We start from the raw sequence: 14,350 nt of genomic DNA, 5'->3' as shown, positions 1-14,350 counted from the left end.
AGCTGGATATAGTATTCTTGGCTGCATGTTTTTCTCGTTTAGTGCTCTGAAAATATCATGCCAGCTCTTTCTGGCCTGCCAGATCTATGTAGATAAGTGTGCTGCCAATCTAATATTTTTACCATTGTATGTTACAGACTTTTTTCCCTGGGCTGCTTTCAGGATTTTCTCTTTGTCACTAAGACTTGTAAATTTTACTATTAGGTGATGGGGTGTGGGCCTATTCTTATTGATTTTGAGGGGGGTTCTCTGCACCTCCTGGATTTTAATGCTTGTTCCCTTTGCCATATTGGGAAATTCTCCAAAAATTCTCTCCAATATACCTTCTGCTCTCCTCTCTCTTTCTTCTTCTTCTGGAATCCAATTATTCTAATGTTGTTTCATCTTATGGTGTCACTTATCTCTTGAATTCTCCCCTCTCCAGTAACTGTTTGTCTCTGTTTTGCTCAGCTTTTTTATTCTCTGCATTTGGTCTTCTATATCACTAATTCTTTCTTCTTCCTCATTTAGTCTAGCAGTGAGAGGCTCCATTTTTTATTGCACCTTATTAATAGCTTTTTTTATTTCAACTTGGTTAGATTTTAGTTCTTTTATTTCTCCAGAAAGGGCTTTTATATCTCCCGAGAGGGTTTTCCTAATATCTTCTATGCCTTTTTCGAGCCTAGCTAGAACCTTGAGAATTGTCATTCTGAAGTCTAGATCTGACATATTACCAATGTCTGTGTTGATTAGGTCCCTAGACTTCGAAAAAACTTTTTTGAAAAAAAAGAACTCTTGTTCTTTTTTGTGGTGAATTTTTCCGTCTTGTCATTTTGTCCAGATAAGAGTATATGAAGGAGCAGTAAAATACTAAACGGGTGGCAACAACCCCAGGAAAATATGCTTTAACCAAATCAGAAGAGATCCCAAATCATGAGAGGGGAGAAAGGGAGTAAAAAGAGGTTCAGAAAGAAAAAAAAAAAAAGAAGAAGAAAGAAAGAAAAACAAACAAAAAAAGAAAATGAATAAAGAAATATATATATATATATATATATTAGATAAACTAGTTTAAAAAAGGTTAAAAAGAGTAAAAGTTAAAAAAATTAGCAAAAGAATAGAAATTGAAAAAGAAGAAAAATTAAATTAACTTCAACACTAAAGAATCATGGGGGGAAAGCCATGAGTTTCATGCTTTGCTTTCTTCACCTCTGGAATTCCGCTGCTCTCCTTGGTATTGAAACTGCACTCCTTTGTAGGTGAACTTGGTCCTGGTTGGATTTCTTGTTGATCTTCTAAGGGAGGGGCCTGTTGTAGTTATTAGCAAGTGTCTTTGCCCCAGGCAGAATTGCACCGCCCTTACCATGGGCCGGGCTGAGTAATCGCTTGGGTTTGCTTTTGGGAGCTTTTGTTCCCTGAGTGCTTTCTGTAGAGTTCCAGAGGATGGGAATGAAAATGGCAGCCTCCCAGTCTCTGGCCCAGAGGAGCCGAGAGCCCAGGCCCCAATCCTCAGTGTGCCCTCAGAGAACAGCGCCGAATTACTCCTGTCTTCCTGGCCTCCGGCCATGCTCCGAGCTCACTGAGCCTGCAACTGGTTCAAGTTAATCTGGAGCTGAGAGCTCACTCCTAGGCTCTGTCTCTGTATCCGGCTTCCCCATTCTAATACCTGTAAGCTCTGCCACACTCAGACACCCTCGATCCTTCTGTGACCCTACAGGTCCTGAAGCCACGGTGACCCTGTGTAGACTTCACCCTGGTTTAGCCTCTGGAGCGATGTCCCTCAGTGGAACAGACTTTTAAGAATCCTAATTTTGTGCTCCGTTGCTCTGCCACTTGCTAGGAGCTGGCCCCTCTCCACCCACGGTCTATCTTCCCATCGCTTTGGATTCACTTTTCCACCAGTCCTACCTTTCAGAAAGTGGTTGATTTTCTGTTTCTAGAATTGCTGTTCTTCTCTTCGATCTCCCGTTGGATTTGTAGGTGTTTTCAATTTTTAGATAAGCTATCTAGCTGATCTCCTGCTAGCTGAAGTAGTCTCAGCCTGCTACTTCTCCGCCATCTTGACTACTTCCCCCCACATAGTACAAATTTAACTTTAGATATTAAACAGCTTCAAGATATTATTCAAGGCTTTACTTACTCGTCTTTAAAATTAGTTCTAGGAGTGAGTATTACAGAAAGGATTGATGATATTCTGTCTGTTCTAAACCTTTTTACTTGGATCAAACAAACTAGTCTTGGCATTGTGGGTGAAATGATAATTCTTTTTATTGCTGTAATAATTTTATGCTTACTCCTCTGATGTGAGTGAAAATCCTTATGATGACTGATGGATCAAGATTTCACAAAATCAACTTTCCTGCTTCTGCATAAACAAAATGGGGGGAGAATATAACTTCCCCTCAGAAAATGTACAGAACAAACATGCTTAAATATGTACTAGCAAAGACCACTGGGGGAGAGGATAATAAATGTCCTTGAAGCCAAGCAGCTGGGACTGCCTGGCCAGCTCAGGGTGGAATACAGCCTGCTTTTTATTCTGTTATCTCCCCTTCTTCAGAGATCAGCTATAGTTAATTAGATGATCCCTTTAAATGTGCTTACTCAACTAAAAATCCTATACTGCTTGATCAGGGAAATATTGCTTATTTATAATCTCCTTCAACTCCTTTGTTGACTGTTATCTTGTATCAAATAAATACGGGACTGAGGAGATGTTCAGGGTGTCAGTCCTCTCAACTGCTGACCCCTGCTCCCTTTCTCTTGCCGCTGACTTGTTTGTGCCTCATTCTTCTCCAGTGCTTCATGGGGAAACAGCAATAATCCCCTCCAGTTCCATCTGTGTCAATACAAAAGGTAGGTATTCACTCTTTCTGATACCTAATATTCCATTGTATATATGAACCACATTTTTTAATCCATCTATTGAAAGAGAGCTGGGTCCTTCCACAATTTGGCTATTGTGGGGATTGCTGCTATTTAGTTTTATTCATTTTTGAGTAAGTTTGTTAAATTTTAAAAAATAAATAAAAAAGGTGAAGAAAAAGAAGAATCAAACCTGTAAACACAGAGAAAAAAACTGATGATTGCCAGAGGGAAAACGATGGAGGGATAAAAAAAGAATGGGTGAAGGAAAGAGAGAGGTACAGGCGTCCAGTTATGTAATGAATAAACCACAGACATAAAAGGTACAACATAAGGATATATTCAATAATATTGTAACAGCATTTTATGGTAAGATATGGTAACTTCGCTTGTGAGCATAGCATAACATATAGAGTTGTCAAATCACTATGTTGTATACCTGAACTTAATCTAACATCATGTGATAACTATACTCAAATTAACTTAAGTAAAAATGTAATTCCAGTTTTAATTAGTTTTATTTAAATTCCAGTTTCTTTTCCGTTTTATAGTTTTATTTAAATTCCAATTTAATTAAATTCCAGGTTTAATTAAAGTTTTTCTTTTATTATTTCTTTTTGGCATAACAGAATTCATTGTTTTTGCGCCAAACCCAGTGCTTCATGCAATGTGTGCCTTCCACAATACTAACCACCTGTGTCCCCCAACCTCCCACACTCCATCCCTTCAAAACCTTCAGGTTCTTTTTCAGAGTCCATAATCTCTCATGGTTCACCTCCCTTTCCAATTTTCCTCAAATACCTTCTCCTCTCCATCTCCCCATGTCCTCTGTGTTATTTGATATGAACTGTAAATAAGTGAAACCGTATAATTGACTCTTTCTGCTGGACTTATTTCACTCAGCATAATCTCTTCCAGTTCCGTCAATGTTGCTACAAAAGTTAGGTATTCATCCTCTCTGATGTAGACATAATACTCCATAGTGTATATGGACCACATCTTCCTTATCCATTCGTGCAATGAAGGGCATCTTGTTTCTTTCCACAGTTTGGCAACAGTGGCCATTGCGGGTATAAACATTGAGGTACAGATGGCCCTTCTTTTCACTCCATCTGTATCTTTGGGGTAAATACTCAGGAGTACAATTGCAGGGTCATAGGGAAGCTCTATTTTTAATTTTATTTTTTATTAAAATATTTTATTTATTCATTTAACAGAGAGAGAAATCACAAGTAGGCAGAGAGGCAGAGAGAGAGAAGGGGGGAAGCAGGCTCCCTGCTGAGCAGAGAACCCGATATGGGACTCGATCCCAGGACCCTGAGATCATGACCTGAGCTGAAGGCAGAGGCTTATCCCACTGAGCCACCCAGGTGCCCCTATTTTTAATTTCTTGAGGAATCTCCACACTGTTCTCCAAAGTGGCTGCACCACCTTGCATTCCCACCAACAGTGTAAGAGGGTTCCCCTTTCTCCACATCCTCCCCAGCACAGGTTATTTCCTGTCTTGCTAATTTTGGCAATTCTAAATGGTGTAAGGTGGTATCTCGATATGGTTTTAATTTGAAACTCCCTGATGGCTAGTGATGATGAACATTTTTTCACCTGTCTGATAATCATTTCTATATCTTCACTGGAGAAGTGTCTGTTCCTATTTTCTGCCCATTTTTTGATATGATTATCTGCTTTTTGTGTGTGGAGTTTGAGAAGTACTTTATAGATCCTGGATATCAAACTGTTGTCTGTACTGTCATTTGCAAATATCTTCTCCCATTCCATGGGTTGCCTCTTTGTTTTCTTTACTGTTTCCTTTTTTGTGCAGAAGCTTTTGATTTTGATGAAGTCCCAAAAGTTCATTTTCGCTTTTGTTTCCTTTGCCTTTGGAGACATATCTTGAAAGAAGTTGCTGTGGCTGATATCAAAGAGGTTAATGCCTAAGTTCTACTCTAGAATTCTGATGGGTTACTGTTTCACATTGAGGTCTTTTATCCATTTAGAGTTTATCTTTGTGTATGGTTCAAGAGAATAGTCTAGTTTCATTCTTCTACATATAGCTGTCCAGTTTTCCCAGCACTATTTTTGAAGAGACTGTCTTTTTTCCACTGTATATTTTTTCCTGTTTCGTCAAAGATTATTTGCGCATACAGTTAAGGGTCCATATCTGGGCTCTCTACTCTGTTCCACTGGTCTATGTGTCTGCTTTTATGCCAGTACCATGCTGTTTTTGTGATCACAGCTTTGTAGTAAAGCTTGAAATCAGGTAATGTGATGCCGCCAGTTTTACTTTTTTTTCAACACTTCCTTAGCAATTTGGGGTCTCTTCTGATTCTATACAAGTCTTAGGATTATTTGATCCAGCTCTTTGAAAAATATCAGTGGAATTTTGATCAGAATGGTCTTAAAATTATAGATTGCTCTAGGCAGTATAGACATTTTGACAATGTTTATTTTTCTGATCCAAGAGCATGGAATGGTCTTCCATCTTTTTGTGTCTTCTTTAATTTCTTTCAAGAGTATTCTGAAGATCCTTGGGTACAGATCCTTTATCTCTTTGGTTAGGTTTATTCCCAGGTATATTATAGTTCTTGGTGCTATAGTAAATGGAATCAATTTTCTAATTTCACTTTCTGTATTTTCATTGTTAGTGTATAAGAAAGCCACTGATTTATGTACATTGACTTTGTATCCTGCCACGTTGCTGAATTGCTGTATGAGTTCTAGTAGTTTGAGGGTGGAGTCTTTTGGATTTCCATATAAAGAATCATGTCATCTTCAAAGAGAGAGATTTTGACTTCTTCATTACCAATTCGGATACCTTTTATTTCCCTTTTTGTCTGATTGCTGTTGCTAGGACTTCTAATACAAGAGTGGTGAGAGTCGGCATTCTTGTCGTGTTCCTGATCTCAACGGGAAGGACACAAGCTTTTTCCCATAGAGGATGATATTTGCCGTGGATCTATCATAGATAGGTTTTATTAAGTTCAGAAATGTTCCCTCTATCCCTATACTTTGAAGTGTTTTAATCAGGAACGGATGCTGGATTTTGTCCAATGCTTTTTCTGCATCCATTGAGAGGACCATCTGGTTCTTCTCTCTTCTCTTATTGATTTGTTCTATCACACTGATTGATTTGCAAATATGAACGAGCCTTATAGCCCAGGGATGAGTCCCACCTGGTCATGGTGGATAATCTTTTTAATGTGCTGTTGGATCCTACGAGCTAAGATCTTGTTGAGAATCTTAGCATCCATATTTATCACTGATATTTGTCTGAAATTCTCCTTCTTGGTAGGGTCTTTGCCTGGTCAGAAGTTTTCCTTCTGATTCAATTTTTTGAACCAGCTTCAGGAGGATAGGTGTTATTTCTCCTTTGAAAGTTTGTTAGAATTCCCCAGGGAATCCGTCAGGTCCTGGGTTCTTGTTTTTTGGGAGGTTTTTGATCACTGCTTCTATCTCGTTACTAGATATCAGTCCATTCATGTTGTCAACTTGTTCCGGGCTCAAATTTTGGGAGTTTATAGTTTTCCAGGAATGCATCTATTTCATCTAGTTTGCTGAACTAATTGGCATATAACTGTTGATAATAAAATCTGATGATTGTTTCTACTTCCTTGATGTTTATTATGATCTCTCCCTATTTATTCATAATTGTACTAATTTGAGCTTTTTCTCTTTTCTTTTGGATTAGTGTGGCCAATGGTTTATTGATCTTATTGATTCTTTCAAAAATCCAGCTTCTACTTTCATTGATACAATCTTGTATCACTAGTTTCTACCTCATTGATCTCTGCTCTAGTCTTGATTATTTCCCTTGTTTGTGGAGTCGATTTAATTTGTAGTTGATTCTCCAGTTCTTTAAGGTTTAGAGACAGCTGCTGTGTTCTGGATTTTTCTTTTTTTTTTTTTGAGGGAGGTTTGAATAGCTATATATTTCCTCCTTAGGACTGACTTTGCTGTATCCCATAGGTTTTGGACCAAAGTGTCTTCATTCTCTTTGGTTTCCATGAATTGTTTCAGTTCTTCCATGATCTCCTGGTTGATCCAAGCATTTTTAAGCAAGGTGGTCTTTAGCTACCAGGTGTTTCAGTTTCTTCAAAACTTTTACTTGTGATTGAGCTCAAGTTTCTAAGAACTGTGATCTGAGAATATGCAGGGAATAATCTCAGTCTTTTGGCTCCGTTTGAGTCCTGATTTTTGACCCAGTATGTGGTCTATTCTGGAGAGGGTTCCATATACACTTGAGAAGCATGAGTTTTCTGTTGTTTTGGGTGGAATGTTCTTTATATATCTATGAGGTCCATCTGGTCCAATGTGTCATTCAATGCTCTTGTCTCTTTACTGATTTTCTGCTTCGATGATTTGTCTATTTCTGAGAGAGGCATGTTAAGATCCCCTACTATTAATGTATTCATATCAGTACGACTCTTTATCTTGATTAATCGTTTTCTTATGTAATTGGCTGCTCCCATATTGGGGGCATAGATGTTTACAATTGTTAGATCATCTTGGTGGATAGTCCATTTAAGAATGATGTAGTGTTCTTCTGTATCTCTGATTATAGTCTTTAGTTTAAAATTTAATTTATCTGATATGAGAATCGCTACCCCGACCTTCTTTGAGGCCCATTGGCATGAAAGATGCTTCTCCATCCCTTCACTTTCATTCTGGGTGTATCCTTGGGTTCCAAATGGGTGTCTTGTAGACAACATATGGATGGGTCCTGTTGTTTTATCCAATCTGCAACCCTGTGTCAATTAATGGTGCATTTAGGCCATTCACATTGAGAGTGATTATTGATAGATATGTTTTTGTTGACATTGTGTTAACTCTGAGGTATTTCTTTCTGTAGATTGTTTCCATATTTCTTTTCAATGATATTCTTAGTATGGTTCCTCTTTTCTAGAACCTCCCCTTAATATTTCCTGCATTGTCCGCTTGGTGGTCGCATACTCTTTTAAGCCTTGCTGGTCTTGGAAACTCTTTATCTCTCCATCCAATTTGAATGTCAGTCTTGCTAGATAAAATATTCTTGGCTGCATATTCTTCTCGTTTATTGCCCTGAATATGTCTTGCCAGCCCTTTCTGTCTTGCCAGATCTCTGTGGACAGGTCTGACGGTATTCTCATAGGCTTTCCTCTGTGCATAAGGATCCTCTTTGTCCAAGCTGCTTTCAAGAGTTTGTCACTACAATTACAATTTCTCAATTTTACTTTCAAGTGCTTTGATGTTTTTTTAGATTTTATAATCTTGGGGGGGGGCGTTTTTCCTCTAGTGCATGAATGATGGTTCCATTCACGATATTGAAAAATTTTCATGGAGAATTTGTTCCACTATATCTTCTAGACTTCTTTCTTTCTCCTCCCTTTCAGGGATTCCAATAATTGTGATGTTGGAATGTTTCTTTCCATCATTTATTTTTGTGGCTTCTAAACTGTTTGTTCCAGGCTTCCTCCTGATCCTTTCTCTCTATCTGTTTGTCCTCCAGATCTCAAATTCTATCTTCTGTCTCAGTTACCCTAGCTTTTAGGGAATTTAGTTTAGATTGTAACTCATTGAGAAGATTGTGAACCTCATCTCCGGTGGCTTTCAGTTCTGCCCTAACATTGTGAATATCTTCCCTGGTGGCTTTCAGTTATGCCTTAATCAATTTCATTTTGTCATCCATGGCTTTCTCCAACCCACCTATTGCCTGGATAATTGTTAGCCTGAATTCCCTTTCTGACATATTGTGTATGTCAGTAACCATTAGCTCTGTTGCAGAAGGCCCATCCTTTGAATTTTTCTTCTCTTGGGCATTTCTCTTCCTAGTCATTTTGGTTAGACATGGCTGAAGAGATGTAGCTGGATATATCAACCATGGTGCAGTGAAGATGCACCCTGGAATGCTTCTGAGCAATCAATATTCCCCACCCAATATGAAAGAAAAAAAGAAAGAGAGAAAAGAGGGGAAAAAGAGAGAGAGAGAGAGAGGAGATTGAAAAAGAGAGAGAGAGACAAGAAAAAAATAAAGATAAAAGAGAAGGCTCAGCCCAGATGGGCCCCAAGTTAAGATACAAACAAAAATAAAAGACTGATAAAAGTATATGACAAGAGTAAAAAAAAAAAAAAATATATATATATATATATATATACATATATATATATATATAAAAGCAAAACAAACAAACAAACAAAAGAACCTGTTCAGAAAGAACCCCAGGTTTAAGATTTATATACTACCAGGACAAACACAAATACACAGAAACACTGGTGGAAGAAAAAAAAAAATGGGAGAGTGGTTATATATTCTCAGTGTGGGTGAGGAAGGTTGTTTTGATTCTTCCTGGCTGTATCTTGATATCTTTGTTAAAGGACTCAACTTTCCTAAGATAAAGGGGGATTAAAAATTGGTTTACATATAGGGAAAGCATTGATTGGGCAAAGGGGACTACCTTGAAGTTTAAATCTATATGAATATTAAAAATTAAAATATATTAAAAAAAGAATGGCCTAAACTAAAGTAAAATAGCATTTAAAATTTTTTTTTAAAATAGAAAAGCAAAAGAAAAACATGGGTTTATGTATCAAAAAGTTCAGGTTAAATGTTTATTATGGAATTTGATGTACTGGACATCTCACTGTGATGGTAAATAGGAAAAAAAAAATTATCTATATAAAAAATAAGAAAAAGAATATCCAGAATAGTGGGAACGAATTAAAAATAAAAGTTGTATATATGAAGTAGTGGTGGTTGTTTTCTTGTCATTTTTGTTTATTTGTTTGTTTTTTGTTTTTGTTTTTGTTTTTTTTTGGTTGACTTTCTGGGGACGGGCCTGTTGCGTGGGTTTTCTGGCAGTGTTTTCTGAGTTATGTCCTCCCGCCCTCCTCATGGAGGTGGGCTCTGAGGAAACCAGTTTTCAGGCTTTTGTTCTTTGGAGGTTTTTATGTTTGTTTGTTCATTTGTTGTCTCTCCCTTTGGGGGCTCTTAATGGTTTTTGGAGGTTTAGGGGAAAGCAAACTGCACCCTGACCTCCCTCTCGGAGAAAAGCCTCCATCTGTTCCCCCCTGGGTGCTGCAGAGCACAAAAGTTCCCCCTTGGCTGCTGGCAGAGCAAGTTCCCAGTCGTGGTCCCTGGGGACGCAGGAACTCCTGCTTGTACCCCAAACCACAGCAGCGGCAGCTATCTGGGCAGCTCTAGACTGCCCAAGAGGTTCCAAGAAGTGGTAGCTATTGAGATTTTCCCACTGGGAGGGCAGGGAGTACTCAGCCTTTCCAGGACCGAGACTCCCGGTTGGCACCTGCACACACCTCTCTCAGGGGAGGTATGTGGCATGACTCAGGCTTTGATAGCATGGCAAGGCACACGCATGGGGACTGCAAAAAGACCGTGTTTCTGCCAGTTGTTGAGTCTCCCAGCCCCTCAGGTGCACTCACTTGTGGCTCAAGGACCAAGACCTGATTTCTTCACCGCACTCTCTCTGGCTCAGCACCAAGAGTGGCTGTCCTCACCGCACTCTCTCTGGCTCAGCACCAAGAGTGGCTGTCCTCAGTTCAGGGACTTAAGCCCCTGTCCCTAACTGCCCCAATTCCCACAATTTCCCCCCGCAATCCTTTGCTCTTTTTGACTGCTTTCGACCAGACTCCATGTTAATGTTGGTCTCCAGTTGCAGGGCACTTTCGTATTGGGTTATTACTTTTCAATGGGTCACTTCTGGTAGCTCCCTCCCCCTTTTGTTTATTTTCTGATATCAGTCCGATGTTTGCACTCCACCTTCCCTGCCCACTGGTGTCTTCTGCCCCTGTAGAGATCCAGACATATATAATTCTAATCTCAGGCTGATTTCATGGGTGATTGGAGTTCTTTGGTAGGTAATTAGCTCACTTTATGGTACAGGTTGAAAAGGCGTCTCCTCCGAGTTCTCCACCATCTTGTCTCCCACCTTAATTAAAGTTTATCTAATTTTTTATAAGATTTTATTTGACAGGCAGAGATCACAAGAAGGCAGAGAGGCAGGCAGAGAGAGAGGAGGAAGCAGGCTCCCTGATGAGCAGAGAGCCCAATGCGGGGCTTGATCCCAGGACCCTAGGATCATGACCTGAGCCAAAGGCAGAGGCTTTAACCCACTGACCCACCCAGGCACTCCTCTTAATTAAAGATTTTTTTAATTTATTTGACAGAGAGAGAGATATCACAAGTAGTCAGAGAGGCAGGCAGAGAGAGAGGGGGAAGCAAGCTCCCCACTGAGCAGAGAGCCCCATGTGGGGCTCGATCCCAGTACCCTGAGATTATGACCTGAGCCGAAGGCAGTGGCTTAACCCACTGAGCCACCCAGGCGCCCCTTAATTAAAGTTTTAATTAAAGTTTAATTCCAGTCAATTTAAACATTGAATTATGATACTTCCACACTTATCTAAATAAGCAATAATAGGATAAAAAAAACCCAGAATAGTACAAATAGTATTGGAAGATGAAGACTTTAAGGCTAATAACCAAAATGTAGTAAAAATAAAATCAACAATAAATGGAAAACTTTTTGTTGTTGTTATTTTTCAGTTGACTTAATTCCTTATATGTTTGGTATATTAACCATTAATTAAATGGATTATTTGCAAAAAAAAAAAAAAATCCCGTTTGTGTAGGTTGTCTGTTCATTTGGCTATTTTTTTTTTTTTCTGTTGTGTCCTGAAGCCTTCAAAATTGATGTAGTCCCTCTCTTTGAAATGTTCTTTTCTATACTTTTGACATAATGTTGAGGGATTCATTGCCATTACCAATGTCAAGGAGCATCTTCCTTTCATTTTATTCTAGGATTTTTATGGTTATTAGGTTCTAAGTCTTTGATCCACTTTAAGTTTATTTTTATGGGTGGTGTGAATCATGGCTCTGAGTGAGTTTTTCCAGTTTACCCAGCACCAACTTATTAAAGAGACTACCCTTTCCCATTGGATATCCATAATTTCAGGCTCTGCACTCCATATATTGTTAGCTGTACATCCTGGGATTTAATTCTGAGCTGTCTCATCTGTTCTATTTTTGTTTTAGTATCATACTGTTTTTATTACTATGTCTTTGTAGCATACTTCCAAATCAGGAAAGATGATATTCTGGTTTTGTTCTTTATTTCTCAGGATTTCTTTGATTATTTGGGGTCTTTTGTGGTTCCACAAAAATTTTTAGAATCATTTCTTCTATTTCTGTGAAGGAAATTGTTGGTTATTTTCATGGAGATTATATTTAATATTTATATGGTTTTGTGTAGTATGGTCATTTTACCAATAATTATTCTGATATGTAAACATGGGATGCCTTTCCATTTACTTGTGTCTTCTTTAATTCTTATAGCAACATACTTTAGTTTTCATTGTACATATAGCTCACTTCCCTGGCTAAATTTATTCAGTTTTTTTTTAATTGTCTTTGAGGCTATCATGAACGGGATAGATTTAATTCTTTTTGAAATGTTTCATCATTAGGAAAAATGAAATAAATTGATTTTTTAAGATTTTATTTATTTGATGGGGTGGGGGAGAGAGACAGAAAACAAGCAGGGGTTTCAGGAAAAGGAGAGAAAGAAGCAGGTTCCCCAGTGTCCCAGTGAGCAAGGAACCCAATGTGGGGCTTGATCTCAGGACCCTGGGATCATGACCTGAGCCAAAGGCAGCTGCTTAACAAACTGAGCCACCCAGGCACCTCAAAATCAGTTTATTTTTTATGTTAATACTGTATTTTACCACTCTACTGACATTGCTAATGAATTCCATTTTTTGGTTAGTCATTTAACTTTTATATTATATCATATAATCAGAAAATAGCAACAATTTTACTCTTTCCTTTATAATTTGAATACTTTTATTTATTGCAAAATTGCTCTAGTTAAGACTCTCAGTACTACATTGAATAGGAGCACTGTAAGTGGGCATCCTTCTACTGTCTCTAGTCTTACAAAAAATATTTTCATTTTTATCCATTGAGAATAATATCAGCTGTGGTTTTGGTGTATATACTCTTTTTTTGTGTGTTGAACTCTGTTTCTTTTATACCCAATCTGCCAAGGGATTTTACACAAGAAAATTATGTATTGTATCAAATTTCATTTTCTTAGGTCTATTGGGAAGTAAATGTGATTTTTTTCTTATTATATTGATGTGATATATTACATTTATTGAATTTTATATATTGCATCATCCTTGTATCCTAGTGATAAATGCCACTTGATCATGGAGTATAATACTTTAATGTGTTCTTGAATTTGGTTTACTAATATTGTGTTTAGAGAATTTTTTGCACCTGCATTCCTCAGGTATGTAGGTTGGTAGTTTTCTTTTTATGTGTGATATCTTTATCTGATTTTTATATCAAAGTAATGTTGGCTTCCTATAATGATTCCTTTTTGGTGTTTTGCAACATTTTGAGGAAGAATGGTACTCATTCTACTTTGAATGTTTGAGAGAAGTCTCCAATGTAGTCATCTGTTTTGGTATTTTCTGAGTTGCTTACTGATTATATCTCTAGCTCTTTTCCATGGTGCACCACTGAAGATCCTGGTTTAGCCATGTGTCACCAGTGAAGATCCCGATGTAGCCATGGGTCATGACCCTGCCTGGTGTACCAGTATTGTAAAAACAAAACATATCCAAAGTCTTGCTTCTGCAGAGTTGTCTTTGATGCCAAAATCTGCACCTTTGACTTGGGGTGGAAGAAGACAGAAGTGGATGTCTTCCCACTATGTGGCCACAGGTGTCAGATGAATATGAGAAGCTCTCTTCTGAAGCCTTGGAGGCTGTCTGTATTTGATCCATGAGGTACATGGTGAAAAGCTGTGGCAAAGATGGTCTTCACATCCCAGAGAAGCTCCACCACTTCTATGTCATCTGAAGCAACAAGATCTTATTCAATGCTGTGACTGATAGGCGGTCTCAGCATTGTGGAGTGCCTTTAGAAAGCCCCAGGGCACAGTGACCAGTATCCACATAAACCATGTCATGATGTCCATCTGTAGGAAGCTGCAGAACAAACTGTATGTGACTGAGCCCTACACAGGGCCAAATTCAGTTCCATTGCTTCTGGAAGATCCACATTTCCAAAAAGTGGGACTTTACTAAGTTTAATGAAGACAAATTTAAAGACAGGGTGGCTAAAAAGTAGCTCATCCCGCCTGGCTATGGGGTCAAATATGTCCCTAATTATGCCCCCCTGGACAAATGCTGAGCTCTGGACTCATAACAACCTCAGCACTGCCCTCTACTTCTTTGTGCACAACAATAACTCCTATTTCCTTTCCAAAAAAAAAAAAAAAAATCTCTATTCTTTAAAGGTTTGATCAGATGTTTATTTCTTCCTTATTCAGTTCTGGTGGGTTGTATATTTCTAGAAATGTGGCTATATATTTCAGGTTATGTATTTTGCTGGCAACGAATTATTCATGTAAACTCATGATTATATATAATTCAATAAAATCAGTTATAATGGTGCCTCTTTCATTTCCCATTTTATTTGAGTTAACTTTTTCTTAATCTAACATTTTTTTGAAGA

General features: G+C 38.2%; 1 pseudogene; it reads left to right on the top strand.

Moving 5' to 3' along the window:
• LOC132027647 (large ribosomal subunit protein uL16-like) overlaps positions 1 to 14,026 on the top strand; it is a 21,269-nt pseudogene extending 7,243 nt beyond the window's left edge.
• Positions 14,027 to 14,350: the final 324 nt, after the last annotated feature.

The sequence above is a fragment of the Mustela nigripes genome, chromosome 12, assembly GCF_022355385.1.
Source record: "Mustela nigripes isolate SB6536 chromosome 12, MUSNIG.SB6536, whole genome shotgun sequence".
Classification (NCBI taxonomy): domain Eukaryota; kingdom Metazoa; phylum Chordata; class Mammalia; order Carnivora; family Mustelidae; genus Mustela; species Mustela nigripes.
The sequence above is the reverse complement of the archived record's forward strand: the minus strand, read 5'-3'. Positions and strand labels throughout refer to the sequence as shown.